The 16,965-nt window shown below is 39.2% G+C and overlaps 1 protein-coding gene across 1 annotated transcript in view; it reads left to right on the top strand.

Moving 5' to 3' along the window:
• tsnare1 (T-SNARE Domain Containing 1) overlaps nt 1–16,965 on the top strand; it is a 273,037-nt gene that overhangs the window by 238,424 nt on the left and 17,648 nt on the right. The window lies entirely within an intron of this gene.

Genomic DNA, 16,965 nt, shown 5'->3' with positions numbered 1-16,965 from the left:
GATGTTTATCGGGGGAGAACACCCAACAGAAAGACCCATTCACCAACTAACGTTACAGTAAGTCAATTTTACCCACGTACTGTTCGAAAACCTACACTGGGATAGTATTAGTATTAAGTGTGACTTTCATACTGTTACTGATGGAAAGTCTGAGTAACTTTCTGTCCTTTTGTCTTTCTTCTGCTGAAGTGGCGCACTGAAAGGGGAGATTCGTGTCACCTTCATCAGTCCTTTCTTTAATCACTGGAAACCATTAAGGGAAAGACCCTCAGATGCAGGTAAAATTATTTGATGGGGTTAGGGTTATTTTATTTTGGTGTACCAACTGGCATTTTTTGTGTGTGTGCTTCCCTTTCTCTGATACACATTTCTGACTGGATTGCCATGATTTGTGTATGTTTACATTTTTAATCATGTAACAACTAACAGTCTCAAAGATGACATTACTCAAAGATGACATTTTTACAATTGAAATAAATTTCATATATATATATATATATTTATGTTTCCTCACAATGTCAAATGTGCTTGTTAAGTGCGGCAGCTTTTATACATTTTACAATTTTAATATGCAAGTTAACATTATGTCGAGTCAGCAGAGCTAACGTTAAAACTCGCCGTTTGTTACATTATGTATTAACCTTATAAAAGTCTGTCTAGCTTTAGCAAATGTAACATTATGCTGGTCCTAATAAAGTTAAACCGTTATTAACGTTAGCCCTGAATGTGAAACATGCATCAGCCATCATAACATTAACGTTATAAAGCGTATACAGGCAGAAGCCATCTTTGAAATACAGTCTTTACCAGTCGATCTACGAACCCCGATCCAAGCCAGCTGTTCGCGCTCACCTTATCACAACTTATAGCTCGTTCACATTCTCACCAGCGCACTTGGATCGGCGTTCGTAGATCGACTGGTAAAGGCTGTATTTCAAAGATGGCTTCTGCCTGTATACGCGAAGTTGACTATGTTTAAAATATCTTCTTATTAAACTGTCTGTACACTTACAAAGTTCTCAATGCTTCGGTTTGAAGGTACACTGTAAAAATTTTTTCGTAAAATAACGGTAAAAAGTCTGGCAGCAAAGTTGCCAACCACTTACCGTCAAATTACAGTAAAAAAACTTTAATTATTTTACAGAAAAATGTTGTTTTTTGAAAACGGATATTTACCGTAAACATTTTCTGTATTTTTACAGTCAAACTGCTGTAGACAGAAAAGAAAAATCTCAAAAAAATGTCTGTTGAATGTTAAACGAATGTATAAATCTGTATAAAAACTTACAAATATTGCAGAAATACCTTAAAATTACATAATTAAAACAAAGACTTCTGTTTTAATACAGTATTATTTGGTATATTTTTAGGATAATCCAATCCATCTACAAGAACTCCTTGTCAAAGTAAAGACTTTTCTATGTAAAACACACAGAAAATGTTGTATAATTACCTTCAGATACCCTAATTTAAAGCCTAATACCAGTATATTGATCGATTTAAACTTTTATTTTATGTCATTATTCAATCCATTTACAGTAAATTCCTGTTAAATATGGGTTTTATCCTGTACAAAAAAACAAGATCTTATGATATTAAGTTTCAGAAACATATTTTTAACAGTTATTACTTTATTAAAACATTATTTGACAGTAATTACAGACACATTTCCAATAAATTTACAAGCTTTTACCATTAATGTATGCAGGTTTACTTTATATAAACATTATTTGACAGTAATAACAAGCAACTCTCCAATATTTCTACATGTTTACCATTTAAATAAGGGGGTTCACTTTATATAAACATTATTTGACAATAATTACAGGCAACTCTCCAATATTTCTACATATTTGTACCTTTAATGTATGGGGCTTTACCTTCTATATACTTTTAACATCAATGTATAAGGTATACTTTATATAAACATTGCTTTATACTAATTAAAATCAACTTTCCAATATATCAACATGACATTTACTCAATGTATGGGTTCACTTTATATACACATTAATAGACAGTAATTACAAGCATTTCTCCAATATATGTAAAAATACACATGTTTATTTTATGTAAACAATATTCGATAGCAATTACAAGCAACTGTCCAATAGATGTACATACTTTTTCCATTACGGCATGGGGATTACTTTAAAATGCACATAGGCTAAAATGCACATAAAATACGGTCAAGTCCTTCAGTTAAAAAGTTATTTGTTCTTAGTTCAGAAGCTAAGTTCTTTCCAGTAACAAACAAAGTTAATATATAATCAGTATTAATATACAGATGTGAATGTGCATGCTAAAAAAGTTCATTTGGCAGATTGATATTCACCCACGTCCTTTCAAAATTCCAACGATGGCTATGATCCTCTGTAGTGGCTCTCACCAGGCATTGTCCTGAAAAATAGATAAGATGTATCATGCTTGTAAAAATCGCCAGAGCAGAGCCGTTAGGTTGCCCCTTAACAATAATTGCAGTTTGGAGCTTGAATGAAAATTGAACTGTATGCGTTGCGACGTTCATCTGTTATAGGACAACTTAGTTTGAATAAACGAGCAGACACTGATTAGCTACTTGCTCTACGTTTATTTAAAATTAACAGCAAGACGACTAGAAGTGAATGTGCTTTCCATTAAATGAATCACACACAGTAAACAAATCCTTAAGAAAAAAAATAACTTTGTGTGATTTATTTAAAACAAAGCACGTTCATTGCACAGTAAACAAAACCTTAACAAAAAAAAACTTTGCAATGAAGTCGTTCATCCTCGGATGCGGCGCCGTGCGCACTGTTACAAAAAAACCCGTGCACACAGCCAAGCGAAATGGGGTCTTGCGCACCCAACGCGTCATTTTTGCAAGGTGCGCGCGGACCATAGACAGTAAAAAAAACGGACGCGTCGAGTATAAACAAGGCTTTACTCCGTGTCAGCGCGCGCTCTGATCGGTAAAGGTGCTGCACAGACCTCTCCCGAATCATCTCCAGCACTCAGCCTACGAAGCACCACTAACTCTCCACCTCTGTTTCCCTCGTAAGCTGATAATAGTATTTAAACATTCTCTATGATAAAAAATGTTTGTAAAAAATATTTGAATAACGGTTTTGGCGGTTATAGAGTTCTAATGACGGTGTTCAACTATAACTGTTCTCACGGTTATATAATAACCTTCACACCCCTACTGTTACGTGTTTGCAAGAGGCAACAGTAACTTGTAAGATGTAACGTTAAAGGAGAACTCCGGCGCAAAATGAACCTTTGGTCTAATTACACATTGTTACAGGGTCAACCGTTATCTGAGATTTGTTTTCATGATTATCGAATGTAAATAGTTTTATCTCTAAAAACAGTTTAGCCTATAAAGCTAGTAAAACGCTAGTATATTGGGCATAGTGTAATGACAAATAAAAATCGCTTGTTAATACCACTAACAAGGCTCAAAATAGACCCACACTAACACGGTAGCATAATGAGGGTCCCTACACTCACAAACACAGTTTTATTGAATCATACGTCATCAATAGCGTTTCACTTCCACAATTTAGTATGATTGCGTTCATATCAGCAGCGAACCTTACCGGAGTTTACATGAACCGTACCCCAGATCGACTACGAGTACGAGTTTGGAAAACAGCACCAAAGTGCTAGCATGAAAGCTCACTTTCCTGACAACTGTAACTGCAACATAAATGAACTGCCGAGTTCTTTAGAACATTTGTACATTCATGAACACAGTCCAAGGTGCAAGGGGAGGGGGGAGCAATCAAACTCGGGTTCGGACTTGGCAATTGAACCAAGTGTGAAAGCACCCTAAGTAGTATAATTGGAAAGTATAAGAGCTTAGGAACAGCAGCAACACACCCACGAAAGGGGAAGACCATAAAGTCACAGAGCGGGGTCACCGAGTGCTGAGGCGCATGGTGCATAAAAGTCCTTGCTTTACCAATGCTCTGCTGATTCCATAGCTGAAGAGTTCCAAACTTCCACTGGCATTAATATCAGCCCAAAAACTACATGGTGGGAGCGTCATGGAATGGGTTTCCCATTCCATGGCTGAGAAGCTGCATACAAGCCTCACATCATGGCTGAGAAGCTGCATACAAGCCTCACATCACTAAGTACAATGCCAAGCTTCAGATGGAGTGTAAAGCACGCTGCCATTGGATTCTGGAGCAGTTGAAACATGCTTTGTGGAGTGACGAATCACACTTCTCTGTTTGGCAGTCTGGATTGGCAGATGCCAGGAGAACGTTCCCTGCCTGACTGCATTGTGCCAACTGTAAAGTTTGGTGGTTTCACTGGTTTCACTTCCAGTGAAGGGAAATCTTAATGCTTCATCATTCCAAGAAAGTTTGGATAATGCTATATTTCTAACTTTGTGAAAACAGTTTGGGGAATGCCCTTTTCTATTCCAATATGACTATGCCCCAGTGCACAAAGCAAGGTCCATAAAGACATGGATGAGTTTGGTGTGAAAGAACTTGACTGGAGTTTACATTTTTTTAGATGAACTGGAATGGAGATTGCAAGCCAGGCCTCATCCAACATCAGTGCCGGACCTCATAAATACTCTACTGGATGAATGGGCAAAAATCTTCTGGAATGTGATGTCATTACAGTCCCTGTTGCTGAAATTGTCGGTTGTCTCAATACTTTTGTCCATAAAACAGATATTTGGTTTGAGTTAGTTCTACATGTTATCCTAAATGTATGCATGAATTATTATATATATATATATAAAGTTATGTAAAGTTAGTTCCAGCATCCAGCACATTCCTTAACACATAAACACACACCTCTTGCTATGTCCATTTCACATTTGATCCTGCCATCTTTTTAGGTGGCAAACTGGCGAGCATTATCCTATTATCGAAACATATTGACTTATGAAGTTCATAATCTCTCGTGGCACGACGGGGATACAGGAATCATTCAGGCGCAGTGTGTGCCACACTTTAATGAAGTCATTTATCTCTGATCTACAGCTTTGCACCTTACCCTCCAAATGAGCCAGTGTAAGTGTGAGACACAGTGGTCAAGAGAACAGGATGAAAAATGAGGAAATAATTCACAGCGGAAACGTCACTTCAAAATGATTGGCCTTTTCCTCTTCTTAGGGTCCTATACAATTAGATCCTGATTAAATGATATTAGAGGGATTGCTCTCTGTGTGAGGCTGTAAATGGTTTGCTAGTCGACCAAGTTAAATTCACAGCAAGTAAATCTGACCCAAGAGGTAGATGGTGGAAGGTTACTCTTAAGTACAAGGTGCATGACTTGTCTTCAGAGGCAAATGAATAGGCTACTGCGAGTTATTAATCCCTATTACCTCATCGTCACATAATTTTACTCATTACACACATTCATTTCTATCTAGTGGCCTTTTTTCTCCTTGTCCGTGAGGCTTTTGTGCACGATAAAGAGAGAGATGAATCTGGTAAATTTCAGCACTGTCTTGTAAATCCTGTTCTCTCTGCATTCCTTTATGAATAATGCATACAGCGGAACTCTGACTTTTCTCTGATATTACCTAATATACCTATAGCCAAAATGATTATGCAGAGTTGGCAAAATAAATAAATATTCAAAATATTATAAATGGACACCAGAGGCGCGGATAACTTGTGTGCATTTATCAGGGAATGTAACACTGAATGAACGTTTCTTATCCCCCAACTCCCGTTAGATTTTTGTTCTCAGTGTGATTTGTGCGAATTAAAAACGTAATGCCTCAGCAGTTGTGTGCAGAATCGTTTAAAATGTAATTACTCTGCAGTTGACGGTCGGTAGGATGAAGGACAAATGACAGTATTAGTGGAACCAAATGCTCTAGGAGCTGCATGTCAGCATCATTAACATGGGACCGAATGTACAGTGCAGAATTTGGGATTACAGATGTTTTGCAATCCAGTACTGATTTTTTTTTTGTCACCACAAAGTTATCAGACAATAACATTATTGATAGCGTTATCTGAAAAGAATGACGAGAAGAGTGGTGCTTTCAGCCCGATCTCATGAAAGTGCGTATCTATAGCACGAATTGTATTTCTCGTACCATTTATATGCCAAAAATAGTTTTTGCGTGCATATGATACGCAGTTTTCGCGTGCATATAATACGCACTTAATGGCGTGTAATACACAGGCATTCCACACCCCTAATCCTACCCAAGGGGTTTACAGTGTGTATCATTTGCATGCAAAAACAATTTTTGGCGTATAAAGGGCACAAGAAATAAAATGTGTGCTATAGATACGCACTTTCATGAAATTGTGTTGGTGCTTTTCTGCACAAAAGCATGTTTGGGGTATTTTTAGCTCATTGTTAAGGTTCTAGAGTATTGCTAAGGTGTTGTTGTTGCTAGGCCATGGGTGGTTTAGGTGGTTTGATATATTGTATCTCAAGGGCAGGGCACCACAATTTGGGGAATAAACCCATTAGCATTTTTTTGGCGATAAAAATTGCGTACTGCTTTTTTTATCCAGGTTTGCTGTGCTTCTTGTAGGGCTGTAGCCTGGATGCCAGCCGAACTTACTGACTAGAATCTGAGTATGACAACGTCAGGCTAGTAGGGCTGCACACTTTTTTGCACACGCCAAAATTTTGTGGTTATATATCAATATGACTAGCCTGGTTTAAACCAGACCATTCTCAGTTGTAACTGAGTTATGGTCTGGCAAAACTTCATCGAGAAATCATTTCCAAAGGGGAGTCACCAACGGACGTAACTCAAATGCCTCTGGGCGCAATTGGATAGACCTAAAACCAATCAGAGCGATGAAGGAGATGATGTATGCAGAGCGACGTTCGTCTGTTATAGAACAACTTAGTTTGAATAAACGAGCAGACACTGATTAGCTACTTGCTCTACGTTTATTTAAAATTAACAGCAAGACAACTAGAAGTGAATGTGCTTTCCATTAAATAAATCACACACAGTAAACAAAACCTTAACAAAAAAAACTTTGCAATGAACTTTAGACGCCCAAACTGCGTGCCGGTGCGGTGAGATGTACGGCTCGGGCAGATTCGGCTTGAAGTCGTTCATCCTTGGACACGGCACCGCGCGTGCTGTTACAAAAAAACCTGTGCACACAGCCAAGCGAAATGGGGTCTTGCTGGTCTTGCGCACCGAACGCGTCATTTTTGCCGCACGCACCTTCGCTCTTGTGTGGACGCGTCGAGTATAAACAAGGCTTTACTCTGTGTCAGCGCGCGCTCTGATCGGTAAAGGGGCACAGACCTCTCCCGAATCATCTCCAGCAGTAGCAGCCTCCGAAGCACCACTAACTCTGCCTCCGTTTCCCTCATAAGCTGGTATTAGTATTTAAACATTCTCTATGATAAAAAAAATGTTTGTGAAAAAAAATATTTTAATAACATGGTTTTGGCGGTTTATAGAGTTCTAATGACGGTGTTCAACTATAACCGTCACACATAGTTCCACGGCGGCATCCATCTTTGTAAATGTACAAAATCTGCTTCACCGTCGCTGTGCTGTCGTCAGCGTGTAAAGCCCGCCCCAACGTTTCTGATTGGTGCCACGATTTCGACGGATTAGAAATGGGCTTGAATGAGCTCTTTGCAAGACTAACTTGCAGAGCAAATCTAAATTTGCCGGAAGTTGTCTGGGTTTTCCCAGGCTACAATTTGACTACAAAGTAATAATAATAATAATAACAAAATAAGAAATATTACTCTTGTAATATTTCACTGCAAAATTGTATTTTTAAAAAATGATGATTTTACAAAACACCTATAAACTGTTTTTGTTACTTTTTTTCTTCGTCATTTTATTTTGACAGTAAAAGCTTCTCTTTTGTTGAAAAGCGTTCTCATTTCAAGTATGGGAGAAATGGTTGGCGCACCTCTGGATAATGAGCCACTCACATGTATAAGAGAACACAGTGACGTGCTTCACTCCAAAAATATGCAGCGCACATATTTAATAATTAAATCACAGTCTTTGCGATTTCATAATCGCACTAAGCCATTTTGCAATTTTGTTTTTATTTCAGGTAATCGTGCAGCCCTACTCAAGGAGATTTTACAATCTGTTATTCAAGGGATGCAAACTATGATATGAAAAACTATGATATAACCACTTTAATATATATATATATATATATATATATATATAATTTCTATTCACATAAACTTTTAAAACATCCAAGTTCCTTTTAGAGACAGAAACATGCAGTGTTTACGTATTCACAAAATGTGTCTGATTTTTGTAACATTTGATGTATGTGTGCGTCCTTTGGTTTAGTCTGTTTAGCACTTCAATAGACTGGCACTTGTTATTGAGCTGCTCTCCAGGAGGTGTTTCTGCAGGACCAAGTTCTTACCTTATCGGATTGGACCAAGCCAAGCACTGCAGTACTCCTAATATGACACTAACATTTCCCTAAGCCTATAAATACATCTCACATGTGTTTGATGGAAGATGTCCTTCCGCCACACAATAACTTAGATATAAGTTCTGTATTTGAAATTTTCAGAGCTATTACTGAAGACTGTATCTTTGTTTTGCGCTGTATCCAGTGCATTAATGTCCCGCCGTGAATGAAATTAAAGATGTGAGTGGAGAGCACATGCTGGGGCCCCTTGTCTACAGGATCCACACCTGATAGGCCTCTAATCTATTACCACTCTGCAGATGCGGTCTGACCCCAGATGCCTCTCTTCTAGCTAAACAATGTGATTGCTTTCTCACCTCAGACTGGGGACTCACTAATCCACACACAGAACAGCCATGTGCAGGTGCCACACCCTTCCACACACACCTGTGCGCACACATACTGTAGGTCACCTCGCTGGTTCCCTCAGACAACCTGTCACCAGATTTAGAGAATGAGCTTTAGCTCTACTTGGAATGTTCAGCCGCTGCTGCTGTCTGTGGTCACAATTTGACACAAGGCAATTGAACTGAACCTGATCTTGTTGAATTTAAAAGCCGTGTGGATTTGTCTTTGTCTTCTGCTCACCTGCATAAACGTTTACCTTTTTTTTTTTCAGATCTTTATATCATTTGTAGATTAAGAAAATATACTTTATTATCTATAAATATGAATGATTATATTAATAAAATGTCTTTTTTTAATACCAGTGTTACAATGGGTTTTCAATGAAGAATCTGATAAAAAATACAGTAAAAATAATCATATTTTGAACTATTTTCTATTTTAAAATTAAATTTTTTCCTGTGATAGCAAAGCTGAATTGGTTTCACTTTATTTTGATGGTCCCTTTAACACATTCTGTTGACTATAAGTAATGTTGCACCTGCATGTAACTCTCATTAGATTGTAAATAGAGTATTAGTAGACTGATATGGTTAGGATTAGAATAAGTTGACATGTAGTTGCAAAGTTCCCTTTCGAGGGAACTCGCGATGCGTCATCGACGCTTTGGGAACGCCCCCAGCGTGAATGCGTCTGAGCATCAATGTCAACTAGTCCAATGGAAAGAATGAGCGTCACGGGCGGATGACGTCATGACCAGGAAGGCATAAGAGCACATCCGGTGAAACGCGGCATTAGCTTCTGTGTCTCAGCAAGCGATCTGTGTTACTCTGTCTCTGTCTATTTATTGTTGTCTGTTCGATATTATTGGGAAGAGTTATGGCGAAACAACTTTACAAACTCTGTGCTTCTCCCTGCCCGCGTTATTTAACGGGTGGGGACACACACGAGCTTTGTGTAGTTTGTTTGGGAGTGGAGCATGCGGTATCAGCCTCCGAGGGGGCTGATTGCAACATTGTGAGAAGCTTTCGCTTCGAATGCTCCACTCCCGCCTGTCACTTTTCGAGGAAAGTGGCCAGGCTCGCGATCCTCAGGGTGCAGGACCCGCGTCTGCCGAGGCAGCGCGGAGAATGCATTCCTGTGGATCGCGAATAGGATCTCTTTACGGGGTTGGAGACGGGTCCGCGGATCTTATCTCCTCCCTTTCCACGAGGGATCCAGTGCTCTCTCTCCGGTCTCGGAAGCCCGCGCTGCGGTCTCTTCCGCCCGGGGAGAGAAATCAATGCTTCAGTGCTCTACCTCCGAGGAGGTAGATGTGCTGGGCATTGAAAGTGTACACAATCATGGGGGAAGTGGATTTGCCATCTCTTCCCCAGCGTATGAGAAATATATAAGCCTTATATATATATGATAGTTTATATATTATATATAAAAAATATATATATAAAAATAAGCTGGTGGAGGTGTTTAGTAAGGCTGTAGATAAATTAAATATTTAATGGCCAGCAGAAATAAGAGGGCACTCGTTCTAAAAAAAAATAAAACGAGTTTCCTTCCCTCTATTTGTTCACCTCCATCACAGGGCCTTCCATTTTTCCCGATCTGCACAGCGAGCTGTCTAGATCATGGAAAAAGCCTTACTCTTCTTGTTTTTTAGCCCCCACATTCATGTATATTCAGATATTAGGGGGTTAAGAGAGAATGGCTATGGGGCAGTACCCCGGTTAGAACAGACGCTTGCGAGCTATCTGTCTCCCGGTTCAGTATCGACCCTGAAGGCGTCGGCTTCTCTCACTAATCCATTAAAGAAAACTATTTTTAATCTAGTGGGAAAAGCATTTACGGCAGTGGGTCTAGCAGGAGCCTGCTTGCACACTATAGCAGTGCTACAAGCATATCAGGCTCACCTGCTGTGGTATTTGGACAGAAGTGAGGGAGTTTGGCCCAATGGGGTTTGAGAACTTCGTCGGGCCACAGATTTATCTCTCAGGGATGGCAGCCCTTGTGGTCACTGAGAGACACCTCTGGCTCAATTTGATGGGAATCATGGAGAAAGATACAATATAATCTCTCCCTCGCTATGTCCAACCCCCTGGGGCTGCTGGGCGTGAGCAGCTCCAGCCGTCTAGTTTCTCATACACAACACAGCAGCCAAAGCCTTCAAAGCAGAAGCCGGATCCGAGGACCGTTCTTCATGCTGAGAAAGCTTCGGCTCGAAGGAAAAGGTCTGGCGCCACCGGCGCAGAGGCGGTGGCGGCCCACTCGGGGCGCACCTCTGGATAATGAGCCACTCACATGTATAAGAGAACACAGTGACGTGCTTCACTCCCTGTGATCGGCTTGCTTCGACTTTTTGAAGCTAATGCCGCGTTTCACCGGATGTGCTCTTATGCCTTCCTGGTCATGACGTCATCCGCCCGTGACGCTCATTCTTTCCATTGGACAGCGTGAATGCGTCTGAGCATCAATGTCAACTAGTCTAGTTGACATTGATGCTCAGACGCATTCACGCTGGGGGCGTTCCCAAAGCGTCGATGACGCATCGTCTCGTTCCCTTTCTCAGGGAACAATGGTTACAGTAGTAACCTGAGACGTTTCTTATAGTCAGTATAGTGTCTGTTGGAGGACCATCACAATAAAGAGTTAGCAAATTTAGAAAACTGTCTATAATACTCTAATGAGAGTTAGTTGACCTGTAGTTACAAAGTTACGTAATATGTATAATCAACAGAATGTTCAAATTGGACCATCAAAATTGTGTGTGTTCAGATTGAATATAATATACTGTGCAGCTTCTTTGATGAATAGAAAGCATTTCATTGTAATATAAATCTTTTGTAACAATGTAAAAATCTTTACTGTCACAGAAAATGTGAAAAAAGTCTGTAGATTTTGTCTTTGCCTTTCCATTATAACTGCTTTTACGAGAAGGGAACCCTTATGACGTCAATAACATGACAATTTCGTTTTTTCCAATGATCATTTCAGTCATATCAGTACACAAGTGATGGTGATGCAAACTAAATCTTAGATTGAACCTCCTCTACTGACAGTATTCGTCACAGTTTGATTGGTCAGCTTAGACCTTGGCATACTATCAACTCTTTATCTACACTATATCCCATTATCACAGGCTTTTTCACAACAGCATTCTGACCACTGCAGAGTGCGCAGTGATGCTATATAGTGTGTGGGCATGTGTGCACTATGAACGGAGGTGGAGGTTTTTCTCCAGGGATGTCCCTTCTTCAGCAGAGCTCTCAGCTCTGCCCGGCGGGCATTGGTGAACCGTGGCATGGGGGGTTAATCATATTGTCCCCTGACATCTTTGCTGGAGCTCTGAGAGTGGAATGGAGGAGCATTTATGGCCTCTCTTATGTGTGTTAGTGCCGCATGAGGGGGCCGGAGCAGCGCGTGGTCATCACAGATTGCACTCTTATGGTGCTCAGGGGAGATTACACTGGAGGAGAGGTTGTGGGTAGAGGCAGAATTTTGCCTGAAGCGAGGAATGTTTTATTTTTTAAAGTTGAAGTTCTGTCCAAGATCACTCCATCACGATGGGAGAACACGTTATCAGCACATAATGCAATTGCATGTCAAGAATTTACCACGTTGAACACTACTACACTTTTAAGGTTGCTTTTGTTTAATTGAACATTCCTTGAAAATTGAACATTGAACATTGTTTTTAATCAAACCCTTTTAATTAAAAACAACAATAAAAGAAGGTTTGATTTTTTTATGATATGACCCTTTAAAGTTTAAAGGAACAGTTAACAGCTGGCAAAGAACAAATTACATTATGCATGTTTAATATTTAAATTAATATTTAATATGGCTCTTTAAGCATCAATATTCTTATCTTGTTTTGTACAAGATAAATCAGCAATGCGTGTTAAATCTTTGAGCTTGCTATATCTGTATGCTCTTAATATTTTGTGACAACAGATAATGCCTTTCTCTCTGGCGCTGGTCTTAACCTCACACTTATTTAAACAGCATAACAAACAACGCACACACTGATATCGCCAACTGTAGATCTGAAACCCATCCAAATTCACAGCATGCACGGGGATTTTCACACATGCCTATGCAGTTTCATGACTGGACAGTAAGCTTGCAGCCAAATTGTGACACTGCCTGTATTGATTTACTGTCATTCACGCAGCAGGTGTGTAAATTGGCTGCAGAAAGGTAGTTGTCAAAGCAATGACATGCTAGGGATGCCAAGAGATCTCAGGGAGGCAACAACGTGACATTCCAACAAGTGTTGAAGGCAGTGCATGAATAATACGAAGAATATCAAGGTTTTTGAAGAAATTTCTAGTAATTTTGGGAGCTCAAAGTATTTCGGTTTCTTCTTGCGCAATCCAAGTTTTCCCTAGCACAGTTATATAAAGTGTGTGTGTGTGTGTGTGTGTGTGTGTGTGTGTGTGTGTGTGTGTGTGTGTGTGTGTGTGTGTGTGTGTGTGTGTGTGTGTGTGTGTGTGTGTGTGTGTGTGATAATGCTCAAACAAGGATGCATTAATCAAAAGTGACAGCAGAGACTTTTACAAAAATGTAAATAAATGTATAAATTATAAAAAAAATATGTTTGTTTGAACTTTCTATTCATCAAAGAATCTTGAAAAAAATGCATTATAGAGCACCAAATCAGCATATCAAAATTATTTCTGAAGGATCATGTGACACTCTGGAGTAATGATGCTGAAAATGCAGCTTTTCCCTCACAGGAATAAATACCTTATATATATATATATATATATATATATATATATATATATATATATATGTTCAAATTAAAAACAGTTATTTAAAATTGTTATGATGAAGTTTCACAATTCTACAGTTTTACTGTATTTTTCCATTTGTAAGAGACTTCTTTCAAAAACATTTAAAAAATCGTACCAACCCCAAACTTTTGAATGGTAGTGTATAAATATCAGTTCCCACTACAAATTTATCTCATTAAATATTTAATTTTTTCAACTGAATTACTGAAAAACTTTCAAGACCCTCCATTCTTGTGGTTTCACTCCTCCGGAAGGGTTTGAGCGTTGAATGAAGAAAAATAAAGTGTTGAGAACTTAAAAATCCAAGGCAACTTGATGCGTTCAGATTTTTAAGTTCACTCAACTGTCTTAATTGTACTAAGCAACAGTGCTTTGATTTCAATTTGTATTTGTTCACTAAATGCAAAATGTCTCAAAATTTGTCAAGACAACAACCAATTTCATGTTCAGTAAATTTTCATTTCGTAACATAAATGTATTGTTTTGATAACCATATATAGTCTTATAAGAAACTTAATATGTTAAGTGAGCTGTTATACCTTTGTAAAGGGACAATCATAAAAACAAACTGTAGGACCCAACACTTAACACACAAACCTCAAGAAGGGTGGCAATCAACAAATGTAAAAAGATGAGCTCTTATTAAACAGTAATTAAACAACAACAACAAAAGTTTAAATGAAGTCAGCAAACAGACCCCCACACCCATTTAATTTGTACCCTGTGATGGACTCATTAATGCATAGACTCTTGATCATGTTATGTCCGTATTTTTTGCATTAGCTAATGTAGAAATGGCTCAAAATGATTGGTGAAAGCTGTAAAACACATGCTAAGTGCATGTGGCTTGAGCCTCTGTGATCTGCTAAGTGAATTGTACAGCAGACTAATTCATATTATTGTTCCAGGTTAAGACGATAATTCAGCCCACAACACAACCATGACAAGTATTTCTACAAGACTCATTCAGAATGAGATCGAAAGACATTAAGTCCAAGGACTTAGAGACCCTATCAAGGGCGTTTGTGACATAATCAATAAGTGAAAGGAACGAGGATGCTCTGGCATGGCCGTGATTCAGATTTAGCTGTATCCAAGGTCACTAATGAGCTTCGCCCATCACTGTTTTGCAGTTTCACCGACAGCATGAGTCATAAACGCCCCCACAGCGGCTTTACATGAGCCCGCCATTCTCCTCTGCTGTCAGGTTCAAACAAACACCACCGCAATGCTGTGAAAATTATCAATGTTGCACTCTGTTTAGACAAACAATGTTAAATAGACTAATTACAGAACACCAGGGAACCCCGGGAAACTGAATTGTGGTGTGGAGCCCTTTCCAAGCATTCCAGGTTTATAAAAAATCTAGTTAACGTGATGAAGGCCAAAGGAGACAACACTCTAAAAATAATTCAGTGGCTTATTAAATATCACAGTGATAATTAACTTTATTAACTTAATGAAATCTCTGATTATCATTTACTTGATTGTTTGAGTTAAAGGCACACTGTGGAATTTTTGGCCACTAGGGTGCGCTCGACCTGTAATTTTCACGTCTAGTGCCCCTAGAGGCCACAAGCGCCGCAGCATTGTCGGAAAAGTCAACAAACAGTCAACCTCCCGTGTCAGCGCAGTCTCATCCCAAGACGTCATATAACTGACGTCTTGGGACGTCTTTTGACCATACGTCAATATCCGCCTTTTTAGGGTACCCTTAAACGTCGGTTAGATGACGTTATCGGATCCTAACTCTACCCCAGACCTAAACCTACCCCTAAACCTACCCCGTCACCTAACTGACGTTAAAGGTAAAGCGTCAGTTGTATGACGTCCCAGGATCGTCATAAACCGACGTTTAAGGGTACCCTAAAAAGGCGGATATTGACGTATGGTCAAAAGACGTCCCAAGACGTCAGTTATATGACTTCTTGGGATGAGACTGTGTTACCCGTGTCTTTATGTGTGTGCAGACGGCATTTGATTTGTATGTTGGAGAAAGTAAATCGATTCACTACTGACCAAAATAATAATATAAATATAAGATTAATAATATAAATCCTATAAAGAAAACAAATTGAATAAAAGTAGCATACGCAGAAAACAATGTCTGATCAGGTAAGTCGCATTGACAAGGGTTGCCCAATCCTGCTCCTGCCGATCGTCTGTTCTGCACAGTTCATGTCCAACCCTAATCAAACACACCTGAAGCAAACAATTAACGTCTTCAGGATCTCTTTGCAATGGGTTGGAGATGAAATCGAGTAGTCGGGAAATCGTGCAACAAAACTGATATAACTCACTACATATTTCCGTTATTTGTAGTCTTCAGTTTGTTTTTCCTTTTTACACAAATACAAACATATATGAGCTGAAAGGAAAAAAAAACATTTACATTTACATTTGTATTCGGCAGTATGTTGTGACTTATATCAGTTTTGTTACACGAATTCGCAGTAAATATTACATTATATATACACTTTTATGCCGATGTTTATTTTAAACTCTCCCTTTTTCTTTTTTTGGTCTCCTCTGACAAAATCTTTGCTTTCTTCGCTTTCTTCCGAGTAGCTGTTGATTCAGCCATGACGACAACATACAGACGCCGGCAATCAAACGCGAGTTGAGCTCTCACGTTAGAATTTGAGGAAGTTGGGGTGGTGGGGGAAGTGACGTATGCCGTAAAGCGGTCGAATTTTGTAGTTCTTTTTGTGTTCGGGTTCCTACCCGAAACCCGAAGTTACATAGTGCTAGTAAAAGCGATACAGACACCTTCAGGCTTCGGCAGACGTGTCATTCAACCTATTGTAAGTCGATGTACCATCTCAATGGGATTTGGTAATATATTATAAAGGTTGAAAAGTTCCACAGTGTGCCTTTAAATACTGAGTAAATACTTACTCAGATCTACTTTTTTTTTTTTACTTACATTTACTCAGTTCATATGGTATATGTAATTAATTTCATTACGTTTACATTTTTTTGTCAATATTTTTAGTGTAAAAAGGTTTCACCAAAAAAAAAATGTAAATCATAGTAAAAGTTTTTAGAGTGAAGACAGGGTGCTTGCAACATCTTTCACTCTTTTTCGTTTTATGTCAAACAAGAGCAATCCACTCTGTCTATCAAAATTCTACCTACCAGGAGGGAGAATTGGCATCTGGTGGAGGCAGCAATTAATGTCTGCCGAAAGAGTGCTTTCCATCACCTCCCTTTAATAGTCAGCATGTGGAGTGCATCTCGGCAGATGTTACACAGGAATTCATTAATGCCCGTTACCAATCATACGCCTCCCTTGTAAGCTATTATCCACAACCCTGGGTATGAGATATATTCTAAATCCAGCACACAGCACTCCCCCGACAACTGTCATATACCACATAAAACAACATGTGGCGTTTGAATGAGTGGCCCTTCCGGCCCGACTG

The sequence above is a fragment of the Rhinichthys klamathensis genome, unplaced genomic scaffold (genome assembly GCF_029890125.1).
Source record: "Rhinichthys klamathensis goyatoka isolate OS25496 unplaced genomic scaffold, OSU_Roscu_1.1 h1tg000309l_1, whole genome shotgun sequence".
NCBI classification, from domain to species: Eukaryota; Metazoa; Chordata; class Actinopteri; order Cypriniformes; family Leuciscidae; genus Rhinichthys; species Rhinichthys klamathensis.
Note: the sequence above shows the minus strand (reverse complement) of the source record. Positions and strands in the feature narration are given on the sequence as shown.